This window comes from Triticum aestivum, chromosome 3A (assembly GCF_018294505.1).
Source record: "Triticum aestivum cultivar Chinese Spring chromosome 3A, IWGSC CS RefSeq v2.1, whole genome shotgun sequence".
Classification (NCBI taxonomy): domain Eukaryota; kingdom Viridiplantae; phylum Streptophyta; class Magnoliopsida; order Poales; family Poaceae; genus Triticum; species Triticum aestivum.
Window position 1 is genome coordinate 133,980,296 of NC_057800.1, and position 23,024 is coordinate 134,003,319.

Below are 23,024 nucleotides of genomic sequence, written 5' to 3' on the forward strand. Positions count from 1 at the left end.
GTGTCACCCGCCTCCTGTTACCATTAGCCTTAGACGCTCAGTTCGGGACCCCCTACCTGAGATCCTCCCATTTTGACACCGACAGTGGCGACTAGAAAAACACAGAAAAATAACTGCAGTGATAAAAAGCAAACAACTAAACAAGACAACAAGGACATAAATAAGCAAGCAACTTATGCTAGGCTATTACGGCTATTACACATATTACATCCACTAGGCATCAAAGTTCACCAACTGTGCAAATATAGGGAACAAAGCGGCATATTACATACACTGGCCATCTAAATTGGCCACCAGTGCATATAAACGCGGTAGAAAAACAAGTCCATAACTGTAACAACAACAGAAGAGCTCAAGAAATGTTATCCTGGGTATCCACCATGCTGGTAATAAGCTTATCAAGCTTATTACCTTTCTCCTGTTTGGCACTAAAATCCTCCAACGCTTGTAGTTGCACCAGAAAGTATGCATCTGAATTCTCCAGGGAGTTCCGCAGTCCTTTGGCTTCTTGTCGCAGCACAGCTGATCGATGTCTTTCAGCTTGTAGTTGAGACTCAAGAAACTAAACTGATTCAGACAATGAATTCGAAGAGCTTGTGCCAGTGGTCGTGGCCAGTAACTCGAACACTACAACAAGACATGACTTTGGGGTTGTCTCAGTGTCTTCAAGATAGTTTTCCTTAGTTGTTTTATCAGCTTTTATGGAGACCAACAAGAATGTCTCACTATCCTGAACCTTATCTGCATTACTTTCTTTACCATTGCTTAGTAAGGTACTCTTCCCCAATATTCTGTCAGCATTCTAAAAGAAGAAACAAGTAGACACATAACAGGTTTAGCATGTATAGTATACGAAACTCATTTCGGTGAACCAGTTCAGTAGTATGGTGGACATGATTAAACTACCAAGTATTCTATTGCCAAGGAGTACATAGTAAAAGCATCAAAGAAACATATATCTATGTCCTATGGTCACTGCGTTGTCTTGCCAAATCAAACTATAGACACGGTTCAAATCATATCAGTTCAAGACAAAGCAGCATTGAAAGAATACAAGTGTGGGAAACTACACGACACAACAAGATTTCAGATGGGTACCACGGGTATACATGTACAACAACACTATTGGCTCTGTTGTGATGCTAGTAATGTGCATGATATGAGAAGTCAACTATATACACAATTGAAATTGAAATCAATAGGGAAATTTAGAAGAGAAAACCTGTTAAAGGAACATGCTTAAATATACCTGTCATTCCATTGGAGTTTCGATTGGATCCTTCAATTTAAAAAGAAAGTTTGTATGAGTAAATATAGTAATACAAGAGCAAAGCAGTATGCACCATAGCAACAGAATCTTAAATGAGAACAGTTGTTCTTCAGGTTTAGGAACTTCTTCTACACGAACAGAGTACAGCAAGACGGAGGATATAGTAATAAAAAATAAAAAATGAGCTCATAGACCTTACCACATTCTTGGTTCGGGACTACTATAGAACGAGGCGTTCCCAGTCATCGTCTCGTAAATGTGTCTTAGGAGAACATAAGGGAATTTGATGAGTTTCTTTGCCAGTGAAGTACGTTTTCTTCAGGTAATTCTGATACTGCCACCAAGCATTCTTGAAGATAGCAGAGGTATTAATACGGGTTATCTCATCCTAAGTTTCCAAATCGGTCCTTCTCTATAGAGAAAAATGGGAACATTTGCTGTATTATAACCAGCATGGAGGTAGAATGTATGGGACAAAGCAAAGTAATTGCCATGAATAACATTACTTACACATAACTCCTGGACAAACACCTCCAACTGGCATTTTCCTTCATCTTTAGTATAATATTTCCATGACGGCATGACATAATTTCACGTATATGATGTCTATCTAAACTGGATAGCATAGCATGACATAATTCAAAGATATGATGACTAACTAAACAATATGGCATGAGATAGTTATATGATGTCTTTAGTAAACAGGTTTGCATGGCATAATTCACATACATGTTATCTACGTAATTCGGATCGCATGATATAATTTGCATATGTAATTTATATACTAAGCAGAGGGCATTCACATATATGATGTCTAAACTAAGAACATGGTGTTGAATATTGTGTATATGATGTCTAAACTATGCAATGCAAGACACCATATGCATGATATGAGTAGTATAACCATGCCAAGTTAGAGCATACACCTCGGTGCTGGAATAGGACTGGTCATCCATCTCTGAACCCATCTCTGAGGAGCTATCGAGACCCAGTAAGAGATCTGCTTCCACAGGTAGCACTGTCTGCTCTAAAGACCTTGTTTTCACTCTAGATTTTTCCATCACCCACTCAAATGGATGATTCATAGGAAGAGTAGTTGAATGTACAAACATTGTCGACAAATGGAAATGTAATGAAGAAAAGGATTGGCAAGATATCATTCAAATATATGATGCCTGGTTAAAGAGGATGGCATTGCATATTTCACATATATTATGGTTGGCTAAAAGAGATGAGATTGCACAATTCACATATATGATATAGAAACTAAACCGGTGGCATTACAGAACATGTCCAAACTAAGCAGATGACGTATATGATCTCCAAGGTAGGCACTGCAAGGCAACATATGCATGATATGACCAACATCATCATTCCAACTTAGAACAAACACCTCGAGGGGTAAATAGGAGTGGTCAGCTCCATCTGAATCCGCCTTAGAACAGATATCTTCCTCTGGATTACAATCTGGAGGGGGGAGGTTTTGCTGTTGCACCCATCATGGAGCGATGTCTGGATGACATTGTATTGCATACAAAAACTCTCGTCTTTTTCTCTCTTCTTTTTCTCTACATGTTCAACATGACTGTGTACAATATCTGACATGCATACCAAAACAATATAGTGAGAGTATGTAAGGAGAGCATGCAAAAATCTAGAGTGATGGTAATAACCAGTGGATAGATCCAAAAATAATGATAGCAGTCTGATGATAGATTTCATTTAATGAAAATACATATGATGATTGCTTTACTATTTGTTGCCCACCCAAGATGAACAACATAGGCATACCCTAGGTGAACCAGATAATAGACAGAGATACTATTCATTGTTGCCTCAATATGTGCCCCACAAGCATTTTAAAACTCAAGTTTGAACATTAATTTGGACCTAACTTGGAGTCTAAGAGGTGAACAGGACAATAAAGTAGTAGGTAATATTAAGAAATGCATAACATAAGCAGAAACAAAAGAGTGTGACCTCTCTTGTGGACCCGTGTACTCCTCAGGTTCATCTGCTCAGTCGATGATGGTGATGCAGTTGAGGTGGGTGCCGGTGGCAGGGAAGGAGATCTGAGGCGGCGAAAGACGGTCAGGAGTCGTGATGTCTGGTATGGTGGATGCTTCTGTTAATGGAGCAGCTCAAGTGAGGTGGACGACGTCGCAGCAGGAGCAGGACAAACCACACAAAGTTTTCTTTGACACCTATCTGTAACTGAAGTAATTCTGTAATGGCTCCTTTAGCTTGCAGGATTCTAAAAATGCAGGGATAGGAAAAACACCGGAATAGGATAGGAATGCACGTGCGAAATAGAGCATTTGTAAATGATACGTCTCCAACGTATCTATAATTTATGAAGTATTCATGCTGTTATATTACCATTCTTGGATATTTTGCAATCATTTTATAGCAACTTTAAATCATTTTTTGGGACTAACCTATTGACCTAGTGCCCAGTGCCAGTTGGTGTTTTTTGCTTGTTTTTTACATCGCAGGAAATCAATATCAAACGAGTCCAAACACCGCGAAACTTTTTGTGGATTTTTTATGGACCAAAAGACTCCTGATGGGCCAGAGCAGCTCCTAGGGGGTGCCCCGAGGGGGGCACAACCCACCAGGGCGCGCCTGGGAGCCCAGGCGTGCCCAGGTGGGTTATGCCCACCTCGGTGGCCTCCCGCACCCCCTCTTTGCCCTATAAATTCCCAAATATTCCAAAAACCTTCGGGGAACCATATATTAGAAGTTCCGCCACCGCAAGGCTATGTAGCCACAAGAAACCAATCTAGACCCCATTCCGGCACTCCGCCGGAGGGGGAAATCATCATCGGTGGCCATCTTCATCATCCCGGTGGCCACCACGATGAGGAGGGAGTAGTCCACCCTCGGGGCTGAGGGTTTGTACCAGTAGCTATGTGTTTAATCTTTCTCGCTCGTGTTCTTGAGATGCCACGATCTTGATGTATCGCGGGCTTTGTTAATATAGTCGGATCATATGGTGTTTTCCCCTCTCTATCTTGTTGTGATGAATTGAGTTTTCCCTTTGAGATTTTGTTTTATCGGATTGAATACTTTTATGGATTTGAGAGCACTTGATATATGTCTTGCATATGAATACTCATGATGACAATGGGGTATCATATTGATTCACTAGATATATGTTTTGGCACTCAACTCATGGATTCCGGAGGTGAAGGGTGTCCGGGCTACTAGATGTGGGCCAGACTGATGGGCCGTGAAGATACAAAGCAGAAGATTTCCACCCGTGTCCAGATAGGACTCCTCTATGCGTGGATAGCAAAATTGGTGTCCAGATATGTAAATTCCCTTCTTCCACGCACCGACTCTGTACAACCCTAGGCCCCTCCGGTGTGTATATAAACCAGAGGGTTTAGTTTGTAGGGGCTATCAAAATTCACATAGGCTAGACTTCGAGGGTTTAGCCATTACGATCTCGAGTTAAATCAACTCTTGTAACCCCTATACTTATCAAAGACAATCAAGCAGGACATAGGGTTTTCCTCCATTAAGAGGGCCCGAAGCTGGGTAAACATCGTGTCCCCTTTGTCCCTTGTTACCTTCGATCCTCAGACGCACAGTTCGGGACCCCCTACACGAGATTGGCCGGTTTTGACACCGACATTGGTGCTTTCGTTGAGAGTTCATTTGTGTTGTCGACAGAAGGATCGATGGCTCGCGTTGTCATTAATAACGACATTACTTCTGGAAGGATCCTAACTTCAAGGCAGGTCCTCCAGCTCGGCGGTTTCACCATGGGCCCTCGCTCGGCCGTTAAGCCAACGGCGGCCCCCACAATCGCCAAACAGCATCTCCGCATCAGCCATGAACACTCTAAAAAGATGGATCCGACATATGTCTCGTCCTTGAACGAGCTGCTAGGTCGCATCGCCGCCCTGGGGGTCGCAACAAACTATGATCAAATTGGGCTTAAACCCTCTTAGAGGGAGATAAAGTCCCCGCCGATCACCCATCTGGTAGCGGTCGTTGAGGAACAAGCCGAGGACGCTTCTTTCCATAAGTTAAGAACTAACTATGTTCGGATTTTCGAGCCCAGCATGCAGGATACCCATCCTAGGGAAGAGACTTGATGTCCTCCGAACATAGGATCAGGCATTGAGCCAGGAAGTCACTAGGACCTTCCTGATCTTGAACTGGTGACCTCGGAGATTCTTCAAGCTCCGGATCCAATCGTGGGTCGGGATTCGGATTTTAGCTCGCCCACCCACCACAATCAGTATTCGCCAAGTAATACAGGCCGACCAGACATATGTGATCTAATGTATGTACGGCAGCAACCTCAGGAAACGGTCCATAACTTCTAGGCCAGATGTAGGATCGAAAGTATGTCTAGAGGGGGTGATTAGACTACTTGACCAAATAAAAATCTAGCATTTTCCCAATTTTAGTTCTTGGTAGATTTTAACAACTTAGCACAAGTCAAGTAATCAACCTACACATGCAATTCTAAGAGTATAGCAGCAAAACGTAAAATAATTGCATATGAAGGTAAATGGGGGCATTTGAGGGAGGAAATGCAATGTTGACACAAAGATTTTTTATCTGTGGTTCCGATAGGTGGTGCTATCGTACATCCACGTTGATGGAGACTTCAACCCATGAAGGGTAACGGTTGCGCGAGTCCACGGAGAGCTCCACCCATGAAGGGTCCATGAAGAAGCAACCTTGTCTATCCCACCATGGTCGTCGCCCACAAAGGACTTGCCTAACTCGGGTAGATCTTCGTGAAGTAGCCGATCTCCTTGCCCTTACAAACTCCTTGGTTCAACTCCACAATCTTGACGGAGGCTCCCAAGTGATCTAGGAGACACCACTCTCCAAGAGGTAACAAATGGTGTGTTGATGATGAACTCCTTGCTCTTGTGCTTCAAATGATAGTCTCCCCAACACTCAACTCTCTCTCATAGGATTGGATTTTGTGGAAAGATGATTTGAGTGGAAAGCAACTTGGGGAAGTCTAGACATCAAGATTTATGTGGTTGGAATGGAATATCTTGACCTCAACACAAGTGTAGGTGGTTCTCTCTCAGAAAATGTATGTTGGAAGTGTAGGCATATTCTGATGGCTCTTTCCATGAATGAAGAGTGGGTTGAGGGGTATATATAGCCTCCACACAAAATCTAACCGTTACACACAATTTACCAAACTTGGTGGGATCGATTCAGAGAACTCGGTCAGACCGATTTAGTTCAAAATGTGAACGTTAAGATTTTCGGTGGGACCGACATGTCAACTCGATGGGACCGATTTCATTAGGGTTAGGGCATAACGTAATCTCGGTGAGACCGATTACACAAACTCGGTGAGACCGATTTTGGTAATAGAATAACCAGAGAGTTGGTCAGGCAAACTCGGTGGGACCGATTCGCTCATCTCGGTTGGACCAAAATGTTATGAAAGGGAAACAGAGAGTTTGCATTACAATCTCGGTGGGACCAATCACTCATCTCGGTTTGACCGAAACGTTACGAAGGGAAACAGAGAGATTACAATCCCATCTCGGTGGGACCGATATCCCTATCGGTGAGACCGAAAAGAGTAGGGTTTCTGGCAGTGGCTATGTCAAGTGAACTTGGTGGCACCGGATAGATCAAATCGGTGGGGCTGAGTTTGACTTTTGGTTTGGGACATATGTGGATATGAGAAAGTAGTTGAGGGCTTTGGAACATATCACTAAGAATTTTGAGCAAGAAACTCATTAAGCAACACCTCACCAACTCTTAATAGTATTGGCTTTTCCTATGGACTCAATGTGATCTTGGATCACTAAAATGAAAAATGTAGAGTCTTGTGCTATGAGCTTGAGCCAATCCTTTTGTCCTTGGCATTTTGAGGGGTCCACTCTCTAATCCATGCCATTCCAATCACTGAACTTTCCTGAAATATTTATCTTGAAATAGCATTAGCTCAGTGAGCTATATGTTGTTATGAATTACCAGAACCACCTAGGGATAGTTGCACTTTCAATCTCCCCCTTTTTGGTAATTGATGACAACATATAGATCAAAGCTTCGACAAATGATAATAAGATTGAAGTACATCTTCGCTTTGAGAAGTATATGATAAGCAACAGCTCCCCCTAAATTTGTGCATTATTTAAGATTTTCTTTTGAATGCAAATGCACAATCGATTAGGATCATGGGTTACTCTTCCATGTCACATACATCTTGGTGGAGCGCTCAAAATGATAGAAATTAAAAGCATGCACCCATCACCAAGCAAGTGAATGATCATATAAGGATATGAAAGATAATATCATCCAACAAGCATTAAGGTAGCATATGATCAAACACATGATCAAACAAGTATCTCACAAGGACATAAAGTATCTCACACAAGCACACAATCAAGAAGTTCAACCAAAAACAAGAGAGATAAAAAGCAACACTCTCTCTCAAAGCCTATGATCTATACATTTTTCTCCCCCTTTGGCAACAAGTTACCAAAATTTTCAAAAATGCATAGTGCTAAATGACTCTCAGGCTTGATCTTCGGGAGGTGGTGTAGAGAGAACTCCAAGGACGAAGGCATTTGTTGATGTAGCTGGAGATGGTGGAGTGGCTGCTGGAGGTGGCACTGGAGCTGTAGCTTCTGGTGCTTATGTTGTAGCTCTAGTATCTGTGACTAGCACTGCAGCAGACCTTTGTCCTCTAGGCACTCTAGTAAAAGCATCTGTAGTAGACTTGCCCTTCTTCTCCTCTGCTTCCTCCTAAAGCTGCTCAACTGCTATTTGAATCTCAGTTACCTTGACATCAAGATCATAGATTTTTTGCTCAATGATCCTCTCCAAGCTCTGCTGGTTTTTAGTCAGGGTGGCCAAGCCCTTCTCAATCCTCAAGGTGGATTGGATTGGATATGCAAGCTGGTCTTGCTTGCTCTTCAAGAACACTTGAGATGCCTCTTCAGCAGTTGGCATCTTTGCAGCTTTCTCTACCCTTGCCTTCTCTCTCTCTTCTCATGTGCTTGCACTAAAGATGGATCTTCCTCAGTCATGACAACAATGTTGTCCTCAAAATCAGAGTATATGGGCAGGTGCTCATTATCCAAGAGATATTTGCCTGTGCCCATCTTGGAGTTGATGAGCTCCTGAATTTGTGGAGCATACCCACAAGATCTCTTCTGGTCTGTAGCTGTCCTCTTGATTGTTTCCATAATCAGACTCATCACTTTGAACTTTTGAGGAACATCAAATATATGCAGCAAGTTGATGGAGTGTCCTCTGATCATCCTATGATCACCTGACTTTGGTAGCATTGTGTGCCTTAGAATCCAGTTGATTATAGGCAGGCCTGACAACAAGTGCTTCACAAAACCAAACTTGTGAGTCTCAACATCTGCATCAGGGATCTCCTCGTACATGCTAGCCATTGAGTTGATCCTTCTTCTTCTTGGCATAGACATCCAAGTCATCTTCATGAGCTTCTGGAGCATTGATCAAACTACCCCATTCTTCAACAGTAGATTGGTACCTTGTACCCTCTGGCATCCATACAATTCTGCCATCTGGATAGAAATGAGCAGTTGAATAGAATTGCATGATCAGCTCATCATTCCACTTGGTGAGCTTTTGGCCAACAAACTTGTCAACCTCAAAAGCCTTGAAGCTGTCATAAACTCCTGGAAAATGATCTTAATTTTCTTTTCTGTATTCCCAATCAACCCATCTCATGTCATAGACAATGGGCTTCTTGTAAAGCAGGATAGTCTCATAGAAATCTTGTTGTTCCTTTGTGTGGAACATATAATCCACCATAGTTCTCCTCCTAACAGCATATGGATCAGACTGTCTCCACAATCTCAGTCTTGAATCCTTTCTGATCCTCATATCTTCTGCAACAGGATGTGCAACATTATGGTCAGGGATCTTGGGCTTCAACTTTCTCAAAACAAGTGAATCATCTTCTTCATCATCAGCAGCTTCAGGCACTGGGGCCTTGTTCTTCTCCTCAGCAGGGATGTTCTTAGTGCTTCTCTTGGGTGCAGACTTTTGAGTTGGAGATTTGGGAGAAGTCTTAGGCTTAGATGGAGCAGCCCCTGATCTGACTGCATCTCCCATAAGCTTCTGAGCTTTGGGTGCTGGAGCAGCATCCTCTTCCTCTTCTTCATCATCTCTCATCATTGATGGTTTGCCAATAACCCTGGCAATGGTCTTCTTGACCCTTTCCTTTCTTTTCTTGCCATCTCCAGTTTCCTTGGGTTCAAGAGTGAACTCCATTGTTGACTTTGAGGCTTCAATAGTTGAGGCTCTGGCTTTTGACATTGGAACTCTTCTTGCTGGAGCCTTTGTTTTCATTCTAGACTTACTTGCAGCAGTTGTGCCATAATCCTTTTTAAGCACCTTTTTCCTTGAAGTGGCCTCATCCTCAACAGCCACATAATCCTCATCCTCAGAATTTGAGGTTCTCTTCTTCCTTGTCCTGGTGGCTACCTTTGGCAAGTTACTAGGTGCGCTCCTGCTGCCCTCATCATAGCCGCTGGAGGTACTAGTGCCCTCACTCAACTGAACCTGTTCTTCTGACTTGTTCTGGCTGTCACTTTGATCAGACATCTCTGCAAACTATCTAAAGACATACCCTGTGAATAGATGTAGAGGAGGTAGAGTGGATGAGCATCACAAAGTGCAGAGTTTTTGCAAAACAGATGACTTGAAACTTAGTTTCAGTTATTCATAGAAAGCATTTCGGATCTACCAATTTGTAAACTCGGTGATACCGAAGCAGCTTTTGGAACCTAAACTAGTGAACTCGGTCACACCGAGTCACAGTTCGGTGGCACCGAGACTGCTAGGGTTTCACAGAGAATCAATCTCGGTCACACCGATTTGCCATTTTCGGTCAGACCGAAAATCGCATGTGCAATGGCCTAAGCCAAATCGGCGAGACTAATTTCTACAACTCGGTTGGTCCGAGATGAGTTCGGCGGAGACCTAACCCTAAAATTTTCAAATCAAATCTAATCTATGGAATGTTTTCAGTGGATAGAGTGATTTCAGATGTGGCAAGAATCATGGCAAAGCAGTGTGCTAAGAATCGGAGTTAAGGAATAGCACAAAGATCAAGTTCATACCCTAATTCGGCGGTGAACTTGCTACGGCGGCAACGGCAGGGCAGATTGCCATTGACGGCGGCGGAGACCAGCGGCGGGAGGTCACTGGCGGCGGGAGGACGATCCAGAGACCCAAAGAGGCAGAGCAGGTCACACGCGGGTGAAAGGTTTTGGAAAATTTCTAAAATTTGACCTGTCAGTATATATAACCTGACCCTGTCAGTGTGACCGAGTGGAACAACTTGGTGGCTCTGAGATGCAAAACTGCAAGCAGTTACTGCAACTCGGTGTGACCGAAAAGTTATAATCTGTTGCACCGAGATTGAAAACCTAGATCAACTTAGTGATCTCGGTATGACCGAAAAGGATGAATCGGTCAGAACAAAAGGCACAAAGAGGTTTTGGAAGTTTAAGTCTATGACGAATCGGGGACTCCGAGTGCTCCTCACACAGAGTGGTTCGAATCTGACTTGATTAAACTTTGTGATGTAGCATGAATAGAGTTTGAGACGAGGAAATCATTGATAGCTAGAAGGAGTACTTAGGCATTCTTGTCCATCCATTTGACAAAAGAGAAAAAGCCAAACAATCAAAGCTACAAATGGATGTCCTCGAATGAGTAAAATATGCATCCAACATGCTCACACAATAAAATGGCAAATGAAATATGTGACAAAGCTTGCACAAACACTCTAGCATCTATCAAGCAATTTGGCGATGACTAGGTCATCTATATATGAGTATATTGACTTTGGAGTCAAATGAGAACATTTGATCATAGGTCATACTCATTGTTTAAGCACAAGTGGGTTTACCACTTTTACATAAAGCATTGTTGTGCTCACATCATTAGAGTTGCTTTAGCTCAATTCTTAGAGTAAAGCTCCCCCTAGATGTGATATCCCCCCTAAGAGGGATGAACTAACCTTGGGTTTTGTCGATGATGACTTAATGTAGGTGTTGATGATGTGGACGCTCAATGTTGACGTAGATCATTCGGAGCAATCCATTGGAGTGAGTTGCACTTTCAATACCTACACGGGTTAGTCCCACAAGGAACAAACAAGGATATCCATAGACATAGAGTGATGTACACACAAGATGATGTCCATGAAAGCATTAGGTTACCTTGTCCCTTGTCTTACCAACAAGAGGGTTTGTGACTCCTTGAACTAGTGCAAGATATGGAAGTTGTTTGCACTTGTCCTTGCCAAAATGATAAGAGTGAAGTATGTTGGCGGAGTCACCCTCAAGAACTCTCTAGCTCTTCTTCTTCGGGATCCACACCATCTTGATGGGAATCCTTGGATTTGTAGTCGTACTTGATGAAGTAGAACTTGATGTAGTCTTGGGAACCCACTTGACCAAGGCCTTAGGAGCTTCTTAAAATGCATCAATCTCTTCTTGAAGCTTGTCCTTCCCTTTTTGCTTGTGGTCTTGTGGTGGAAGATCATCTTGAGATTGTGTTCCTTTGAAAGAAGTAGGATAATACTTCTCTTGTTGAGGAACAAACTTAGTCTTGGGGTATTGATCTTCTTCCCACTCAACTCCATTAGCATTGAACTTTCATTCAAAACCAACACCTTGATACTTCCGCTCCCTTGCTTGCTTGCGTACAATTTCCTCAAATTGCTTACTTCCGGCAAGGCTCTTGTAAACACCTTTCTCTATAATTCCCTTTAACAAGCTATTTTCTTGCTCAAGTGTAACTTGGCTAAGAGAATCATTAGTGGAATTAAGAGAACTACTAGAAGCAACATCATTGGATTTAGCAGGATTAATGTTACTACTAGAAGAATCTTTCTTACTTTTGTTGCTAGATTTAACTTGTGGCATGTAAGTAGACAAGAGTAAACGCTTGGCAATGTAAGAAGAACTTTTCTTGCAAAGACCATCATTGATTGCCTTTAAAAACTCATGCTCTTACTCAAGGTTGAGCTTTTCAAAGCGTACCTTCTCATGAGTCCTTAAAAGTTCTTGATGATCTTCCAAGGTAGTTTCTTGAGCTAACTTAAGAGTGTTTAGTTCTTTAGTTAGACGTTCAATCTCCTTCTTATCATCATCATTTGTTTTATCTTGATTAGCATGATTAATAGCAAGTTTATCATAGTTTTCATAACTAGAGTTGTCAACAAGTAAATCATCATCTCCTAGCAAATCATCTTCATCACTATTGAAATCAACATACTCGGGGCGTGTTACCTTTGGACCTTTAGCCATGAAACATCTTACAATTCGTTCATTTAGTGAGTCAAATATGTCATAGGAGTTTGTTGACACAAGTGCTAGACTGGCAACACCTTCATCTTGAGTATATTCGGAGTCGGAGTGATAACTTGTTTCGGAGTGATGGTCGGAGTCGGAACAGGATACCCATTCACCAACATAAGCTTGATGTCTTCTTTTTGTGTAGCTCCTTGATGACTTATCCTTGCTTCTCCGAGAGGGTCTTCGTTCATAACGATCATCTCTACTCCTTCTTTCTCTTGGTGGTGATTCTTCTCTTCTGCTCCTTCTTTTGGGAGAATCTTCTCTTCTTTTGTAGGGAGCCGTACACTCATTGGAATAGTGTCCGAGTCTTCCACAATTGTAGCAATTTCTTTCACGACTTGAAGATCTCTTGTCATTGTAGGATCTTGACTTAGAGCTTCTTTCCTTGCAACTACTCTTGTAGAATTTGTTGAAGTTCTTCACCATTGGACTCAATTCTTCATTGAAGGTTTGCTTCTCACTTGATGATGTGGGAGCTTCACACGAGGCTTTGTAAGCACCACTTGACTTGTTGTGGAGCTCTTCCTTATCCTTGAGTGACATCTCATGAGCAACTATTCTTCCAATGACTTCCGTTGGCTTGAGATCTTTGTAGTTGGGCATCATTTGGATCAATGTGCACACGGTATCATATTTTCCATCCAAGGCTCTTAGGATCTTCTTGATAATGAATCTATCGGTCATCTCTTCACTTCCTAAGCCGGCAATCTCATCTGTGATGAGAGCAAGCCTAGAGTACATTTCAGCGACACCTCCACCATCCTTAATTTTGAACTTGTCAAGATGACTTTGAAGCACATCCAATTTGGATTCCTTGACGAAGTTGGTACCTTCGTTCATATCAATCAAACTATCCCAAATTTCCTTTGCATTCTCAAGACGGCTGATTTTGTTGAATTCTTCGACGCACAATCCGTTGAAGAGAATATCACAAGCTTGAGCATTGTATTGCAGCATCTTCAACTCTTCCACGGTAGCTTCACGGTTTGGTTCTCTCCCATCAAAGAATTCACCTTGCAAGCCAATACACACAATAGCCCAAACGGCAGGGTTATGTCCAAGAATATGCATTTTCATCTTATGCTTCCAATTAGCAAAATTAGTACCATCAAAGTAAGGACCTCCACGGTGGTAATTTCCCTCGCTAGACGCCATGCTCTCCTAGGTTGTGAAACCAAGGCTATGACCACCAAAAGCTATGGAAATCAAAGCAAATGGAGACCAAAGCTCTGTTACCAGTTGTAGGATTGAAAGTATGTCTAGAGGGGGGTGATTAGACTACTTGACCAAATAAAAATCTAGCCTTTTCCCAATTTTAGTTCTTGGTAGATTTTAGCAACTTAGCACAAGTCAAGTAATCAATCTACACATGCAATTCTAAGAGTATAGCAGCGGAATGTAAAACAATTGCATATGAATGTAAAGGGATGAGTTTGAGGGAGCAAACGCAATGTTGACACGGAGAGTTTTTATCCGTGGTTCCGATAGGTGGTGCTATCGTACATCCTCGTTGATGGAGACTTCAACCCACAAAGGGTAATGGTTGTGTGAGTCCACGGAGGGCTCCACCCACGAAGGGTCCACGAAGAAGCAACCTTGTCTATCGCACCATGGTCGTTGCCCACGAAGGACATGCCTCACTCGGGTAGATCTTCACGAAGTAGGCGATCTCCTTGCCCTTACAAACTTCTTGGTTCAACTCCACAATCTTGACGGAGGCTCCCAAGTGACACCTAGCCAATCTAGGAGACACCACTCCCCAAGAGGTAACAAATGGTGTGTTGATGATGAACTCCTTGCTCTTATGCTTCAAATGATAGTCTCCCCAACACTCAACTCTCTCCCATAGGATTGGATTTGGTGGAAAGATGATTTGAGTGGAAAGCAACTTGGGAAGGCTAGAGATCAAGATTTATGTGGTTGGAATGGAATATCTTGACCTCAACACAAGTGTAGGTGGTTCTCTCTCAGAAAATGTATGTTGGAAGTGTAGGAATGTTCTGATGGCTCTCTCCACGAATGAAGAGTGGGTGGAGGGGTATATATAGCCTCCACAAAAAATCTAACCGTTACACACAATTTACCAAACTCGGTGGGACCGATTCAGAGAACTCGGTCAGACCGATTTAGGTCAAAATGTGAATGTTAGGATTTTTGGTGGGACCGTGATGTCAACTCGGTGGGACTGATTTCGTTAGGGTTAGGGCATAACGTAACCTTGGTGAGACTGATTACACAAACTCGGTGATACCGATTTTGGTAATAGACTAACCAGAGAGTTGGTCAGGCAAACTCGGTGGGACCGATTCGCTCATCTCGGTTGGACCGAAACATTACGAAAGGGAAACAGAGAGTTTGCATTGCAATCTCGGTGGGACCGATCGCTCATCTCGGTTTGACCGAAACGTTACGAAGGGAAACATAGAGATTACAATCCCATCTCGGTGGGGCCGAGATCCTTATCGGTGAGACCGAAAAGACTAGGGTTTCTGGCAGTGGCTATGTCAAGTGAACTCGGTGGCGCCAGATATATCAAATCGGTGGGGCCGAGTTTGACTTTTGGTTTGGGACATATATGGATATGAGAAAGTAGTTGAGGGCTTTGGAGCATATTACTGAGAATTTTGAGCAAGAAACTCATTAAGCAACACCTCACCCCCTCTTAATAGTATTGGCTTTTCCTATGGACTCAATGTGATCTTGGATCACTAAAATAAAAAATGTAGAGTCTTGTGCTATGAGCTTGAGCCAATCCTTTTGTCCTTAGTATTTTGAGGGGTCCACTCTCTAATCAATGCCATGCCAATCATTGAACTTTCCTAAAATATTATCTTGAAATAGCATTAGCTCAATGAGCTATATGTTGTTAGGAATTACCAAAACCACCCAGGGATAGTTGCACTTTCACCAGATTCCTCCTTGTTAAAGACAAGATTAAAGATTGCTGCGATGACGCCGCGGTTTTAGGTTTTTGCTGTAACTGTACAGACGAGGGAATTCTCAATGCCCCCAACCGCCACCACATACAACACTTTACAGATTTGTCACACATAGTACAGAAGTACTACGTGATGGAAAGCGCTTGGAAAGCCCAGACAGCCCAGTGGGAACCCCTGCCTTTAAGCAACCCACCGTATGGGAAAAACGGACGCACCCTTATGAAGCATCCGACCACAAGTCCATTGACAAGAAAAACAAACCCTTCATTGGATATAGAACCGTCCTTGACGAACTGCTCGACAAGCCCTGTCAGATACATACGACACCGAGCGCCGAACCAACGCATAGCCTTCGGGCATGTTGGGTACTCCGGCAAGTGGCTAAGAGCGGTGAGGCCATCCTCACCAGTACTACTCCAGAGAAGGATTCTTCGGAGGATGACGATTTCTATGTCTTTGCTGTCTTTAAGACCTTTTCTTCAAATAATCGGTGCAAACAGGCGCTCCGCGACCTCGCCGAATTCAACCAAGTAACCACAATGAACCCTTGGAGCGATATGGACATAACTTTCGCCACCGATGATGAACCGAGGGCCCGATCAGTCCGAGCACCAGCCGCCTTGGTCTTAATACCAATTGTGGACGGCTTTCGACTCACCAAAGTGCTCATGGACAGCGATAGCGGACTTAACCTTATCTACGAAGATATGCTCGACAAAATGCAAATGGACAAGAGTCGCATCGAGCAAAGCAGTACCACCTTTCGAGGTATTATCCCCAGTCAAGAAGCACGATGTTTGGGGAAAATTAAACTCAATGTAGTATTCGGCACGCCTGATAACTACAGGTCCGAAGAGTTGCTCTTCCACATGGCCCCTTTCAATAGCGGATATCACGCCCTTTTGGTGCGGGACGCCTTTCGCACGCTTCCAAGCCATACCCCATTACGGGTACATAAACCTTAAAATGCCAGGGCCCAACGGAGTAATCACTATCACCAGCGATTTGGATATAGCTCTCCGTGCCGAAAACAAAAACACATCCTTTGCCCTCGAGGCACTATCCGAGTCCCTCGCCGCCGAAGAGTTAACCACTCTGCGTTCCACAATGGACAAAGATGATGTAATCCTTGATAAGAGGACCAAATCCACCTCTTTCAAACCAGCAGACGAAATAGTCAAATTTCAAGTACACCTGACGGATCCTAACAAGACAGCATCCGTTGGAGCACAGCTGGATCCGACGGTCAACGCCGCCCTGCAAGCGTTCCTGCGTGAAAATTGGGACATATTCGACTGGCACCCTTCGAACATGTCCGAAATCCCACGCAGACTGGCCGAACATAGCCTCAACATAATAAAGGGGTTCAAACCAGTCAAGCAAACTCTGCAGCGATTTTCTGAACCCAAACGATAAGCCATGGGAGAGAGGCTAGGCAAACTACTTGAGGCCGAGTTCATTAGAGAAATCAAACACCCGGACTGGCTAGCTAACCTAGTCATGGTGCCGAAGAAGGATAAATCCTGGTGCCTTTCTGTCGATTTCAAAGACCTCAATAAGGCTTGCCCTAAGGACCCCTTCCCGCTGACCCGCATTGACCAAATTATTGACGCGACTACCGGACACGACTCATTGTGTTTCCTCGACGCCTACTCCGGATACCATTAGATGAAGATGAAGGAATCCGACCAGGCCGCAATGACAGTTATTACCCCGTATGGGCCTTTCTGCTTCAACACTATGCCCTTCAGGCTCAAAAACGCTGGCGCCACTTACCAACGCATGATTCTGACATGTCTAGAAAAACAAATTGGCAAAACAGTAGAGGCATATGTGGACGACGTGGTCATCAAGACTAAGCACGTCGAATCACTGGTGGACGACCTACGCCTCATGTTTGACAACCTCCGAACATATGACATACGACTCAATCCGGAAAAATGTATGTTCGGTATTCGAGCCGGGAAACTGCTCGCGTTCATTGTTTCCAATAGAGGAATCGTGGCGAACCCATCCAAAATCCAAGTCCTATCACAAGTGGCAAGGCCAACAGACCTAATGCATGTCCAAAAACTAGCTGGGTGCGTGGCAGCCTTAAGCCGCTTCATCTGCAGATTGGGAGAAAAGGTGCTACCACTTTATCGACTGCTCCGGTGCACCGACCACTTCGAATGGACGAACGCGGCTATAGTTGGATTGGAAGAAATAAAAACTTTCTTAGTAGGCAACCCAATGCTAGCCACACCTAGTGTTGGCGAGCATATGTTGCTCTACATATCTGTGACTCACCAGGTAGTGAGCGCCATAGTCGTCATTGAACGAGAGGACGAGGGGCACAAGTTCCCCATCCAGCAATGTACTATGTATCAGCGGTCCTTACACCATGCAAATCTCAATACCCTCACTATCAGAAGATAGCTTATGCGGTATTTATGGCATCCCGTATGCTGCAGCACTACTTTCAAGAGTGTTCGATCACAGTGGCATCCGAAGTACCACTCAATGACATCATAAACAATCGAGATGCCACCGGCCGCATAGCCAAATGGTCCATCGAGCTCTTACCATTTGAAATAGCATACAAGCCACACCGAGCTATTAAATCTCAGGTGCTGGCCGACTTTGTTGCCGAGTGGACGGAAGTCGAGCACCCTAAAGAGTACAACACATACTCCAACTAGATCATGTACTTTGAAGGCTATAAAATGTTAGCCAGACTGGGGGCTGGTGTCATCTTGACATCCCCTATGAGGGACACAGTCCGCTACGTGTTACAAATCATGTATACAGATTCCAACAATGCAGCTAAATACGAGGCACTACTACATGGTCTCTGAATGGCTGCCTCCATGGGCATATAATGCCTAGAGGTGCGTGGGGATTCAACCTTGCAATATCCCAAACAAATGGAGAATTCAATGCAAAAGACCCAAAAATGTCGGCATACCGAAACGCCGTACTCAAAATATCGGCTCGATTCGAGGGGCTCGAGTTCCATCATGTTGCTCGAGATAGTAATCAGGCAGCGGACATGCTCGCTCGAATGGGTGCTAAACGCGATCCCGTCCCGCCTAACACCTTCGTGGAAAGGCTCTTTAAGCCATCCGTAGTATGACAGGACGAGAGCGGAAATACCAGTCCAGAATTGATCATACCCCCAGCAACCAAATACAATTCAGATATCATCGGGGGCTTAGGTACCGAAATAACACCCTCCGCTCATGTAATCATGGCCGTTATTGCTCTATGGACCGAACCCTTCCTGGCCTACCTTAATAGGCAGGAGCTTCCTGATGACCAGATCGAGACCTGTCGCATAGTTCGATGCTCTAAAGCCTACAAAGTTCACGAAGTTGAACTCTACAAGAAAAGTACTACTGGAGTCCTTCAAAGATGCATCTCCGAAGAGGAGGGGCGGCAGCTCTTGGCTGAAATGCATGCTGGTCTCGGTGGCCATCACGCTGCAGCTCGGGCCCTCGTAAGTAAGGCCTTCCGTACATGTTTCTTTTGGCCAATGGCCCGAGCAGATGCACAGGCCCTTGTGCAGCGCTGGGTGGGATGTCAACTTTTTGCCAATCAAAGTCACATGCCGCCTACTGCCTTAAGGACAATCCCCATCACCTGTATTTTCGCGATCTGGGAGCTAGATATGGTTGGACCCCTTAAAGGGGGAAGCCACAAGAAGAAATATTTGCTGGTTATGGCGAATAAATTCACTAAGTGGACCGAGGCCAAACCAGTGAAAACAACTGAAACTAGGCTAGTGATCAACTTTATATCCGGCATGGTGCGCCGTTATGGTGTCCCACACAACATCATCACTCATAATGGCTCCATTTTCACAATCAACGAGGTGAAAAATTGGTGTGATAACTTGGGCATTAAGCTTGATTACGCCTCCATGTACCACCCTCAAACAAACGGTCAGGTCAAACGGGCCAATGGCCTGATAATGAGCGGCATCAAACCCAGACTAGTGCGATTCCTACGGGAGTCAGATAAACACTGGGTCAAGGAACTTGATTCCGTACTCTGGGGATTGTGTACTACGCCCAACCGCATGACCAGATACACACCTTTTTTCATGGTGTACAATGCAGAGGCTGTCTTGCCCCGCGACATTATTCATGACTCACCTCGAGTGCGCATTTATGAATAGAAAGAAGCCGAGCTTGATCGGCAGGACGACCTAGACGGCCTGGAGGAGGAGCGTGATATCGCAAGAGTCCGCTTCGCATTTTATCAACAACAGGCTCAGAGATACCAAAGCCGAGAAGTGCGGGCCAAGACTTATAATGTCGGCAAACTCATTTTACGCCTACTAGAGAAGAAGAAGGACAAGCTCAAACCAAAATGGGAGGGCCCCTTCATTATAGATGAAGTTCTCACAGGAGGAGCCTATCGCCTTCATAACACCTCGGATAACCACCTAGAGCCGAATCCATGGAACGCTGCTCAGCTCTGAAGATTCTACGCATAAGTTCCGCCATGCTTCTTTTTCACCCTTTTTCTTTCTCCTCTTGATTTACCTTTTTCTCGTTTTTATATATGTTTCCAAGGATATGTTCGGATAGGCCGAACTCTTAAGGGGTACACATCTTAAAATGCATACACCCCACCATGACTGGGGGCTTCTTTAACCGAAGCTTATTAGTATTCAGAGCCTGGAGCTCACAATTTATACGTCGTTTGTTTATATACATGTTTTTGCCATTATATGCACATCTATGACTTAAGTTTTTGCCAAGATGGGTTGCCTTGTTCCTATGTTTATGCCCTACGTCCCTGATTGTTCGGCTAGGGCGTAAAGGGAGCACCTCTACAATTGTTACAACCGGGTAATCCGGACCTGTACCTCAGACAGGTGAATCTGAAACCTAGCATTCTTAAGAGAATAATTAGTCGGCAATCAAACGACAGATTGTTATATTCTCGTAACTCTTCAAACATATGGGACATATTTTTCCATAATACGGACCAAAGCCTGGGCACACACAATTAAAGCATGCCACCCCAAGGAAAGGAACCCTTAACGGAACTAGTCTCCTTTGAAGATGTTTCTTACATATGTAATATAACATACCTCTCGAACTAAAATTTTTGTCTGTTCAAGCACAATGACTGGGTTACCTGGTTTCCGGGCATAATGAATGCTTCTTTGATTCCACAATAGTATCCATAAACACTCCACCATTTTGGTTTGGAGGTTAAAGCCAAAAGCCTGCGATGACAATTTTTTCACATGTTTGGCTAAAGATACATGTTGATCATAAAGTACATTAATACATCAAAAAAATGCCTATTCCTTATCTATTCCATCTATCAGAATGTCTAACCTACAGTCTTCGTGCGAATATTTCACAGCTATCATTACTTGATCATAAACCAAGTTCAACGGAATTTCTTTTCCGTCTGGTCCCTGCGGTCCCACTCGAGCCATATGATTCGGATCTAGCTTGGTGAAGCATGTTTTTACCATCGCACATGCTTCTCGTGCGCCTTCATGACGAGCGGACGTCTTCCATAACTCAAAGCGGCATCGGGCACCTTTGAACCAGCTTGCCAAACCCTCCATACTTTCTGGAGGGGTATCGGATGGCCATAAAGCCTTAACCATACTCTTCATGGCTTTCCGGGCCCGTGCATGCACCACGGACAGCTCCTTCAGCATGTCACCTTGAAATCTGGATACTTCTTCTTCCGGCCGACCAGTTAATAGACTTGCGATAACAGAGTTATGATATTCTGAATTGTGGACTAAGCATGAGTCTATATGGTGGTTTTAAAAGTCATACCGAACATGCCGCCCTCCAACCTTTCATTTTCTTTTCGGGCGGCTAATAGCTCAGCCATTAAGCTCTCTATCTGTTCGGATTGCTTGTATTTTTCCTCCTCGTGTTTTCTCTTCTTGGACGAGCTCATTGCGGCCTTTTTCATTTCCGCTAGTTAGGCGATGACAGCATTTAGCTGCGTCTAGTTTGTTTTCAGCTCCTGGGATAGCGCAGTATTCTTCTCCTTGAGAACCTGCAGGTTATATCGATCCTTAAATCGGTTGGTCTCACCGCTTCAAGTCTTGGGGGGCTACTAGCATATGTCTATCAAAACTGCACAAACCCTTACCTGTATATCCTTTGAGAACAGTTGGGTAACTCCGGCAAGTCCGTCTCGAGCGGCTCGGATATATGCATCCACCAAACTGAGTGCGATAAATTCCTGCTCGGAAAAGGCTGGAGCACGCATGGCCTCTATCAGTCGACGGTGATTCATTGCGCTCTCCACCTTGGAATTCATGGCAGATACGTCTTTCGAATCCTCATGAGGCGGCGGAACTGGCATTGCATCAGCCCTCGCCCTAGTTGACGAGTCCGGTGCCAGATTGGCTGACATTCGGCTAGCCGGGCGCTTTCCCACAGTTTGCCATGTGCTTCTCCTAAATCAAGGATAGAAAGGGACTTTAACAATCCGAACTCGTGCCCAGGCATGTAGTAAACGGACATACCTCTTCGAAGACTGTGAGGTTTCTATGGCACTCCCGGTCTCCTTTCTCTTTGACGATTACCCTGCGCAGGGGCTCCCTCGAGGGGGTGCGGCCTCCCGAGCGCCGATCCTATAAAGTACGGTTTAGTATAATGGATAAGGGTGCAAGTAGGGACTTCTTTTTCGAAGAAAGCTCTTTGAATACTTACAATGGAGAAAGGATAGGAGAGGGGGTAGTCGGCTGTAATAACCACTTCTGAGCCATCAAGGCTCGCTTGATAAAATACCCCATCGTCAAACTCTATGTATATATCCGGATCCTCGCGTAAGCTAGGGTCCTCGTCGCAATTGTGATCCTCTGGCTGTGGGGCAGGACAGTGAACATCATCGATCATCTTCCTCCATGACTGTTTTGAAAACAACAAAGAACAACTAGATTAGCGTGTCATGACAGCAATAAGGAAACACAGGTAACCAAAATCTTACCCATTCAATGGGGTTGTACATGGAGTAACCATCCCGGTAGTTTAAGCGGAGGAAGTCTTCCTTTTCGCCCTTGTACAGATCGGCCGAGATCACGGCCAGTTCGGCCGGGGTATCTGCACCCTTGCGTCCGTAGCGGGATGCGTCATCCTCTCTGTTGTAACAAAATAAGCGAGTTACTCTGGATTGGAGAGGATGGACACATCAATTTATTGCAATGGCCATGACCTCGATTATCAAGAGCTCGCTATGGGCTAATAATCTGACCTTGCTGACCAATCTTTTTATTTACGCACTATCTTCCTCCTTGGGACTTCGGGGATGCTAGTTGAGGCACTTCTTTAGGGAGCGCTGGAAAATTTAGGAAGGCCACGCCGAACTGGGTCCGGCAGTGGAACGTCATCTATATAAAACCACTCCAAAGACCACTGTGTTGGGGAACGTAGCATAAATTCAAAATTTTCCTACGTGTCACCAAGATCAATCTATGGAGTCATCTAG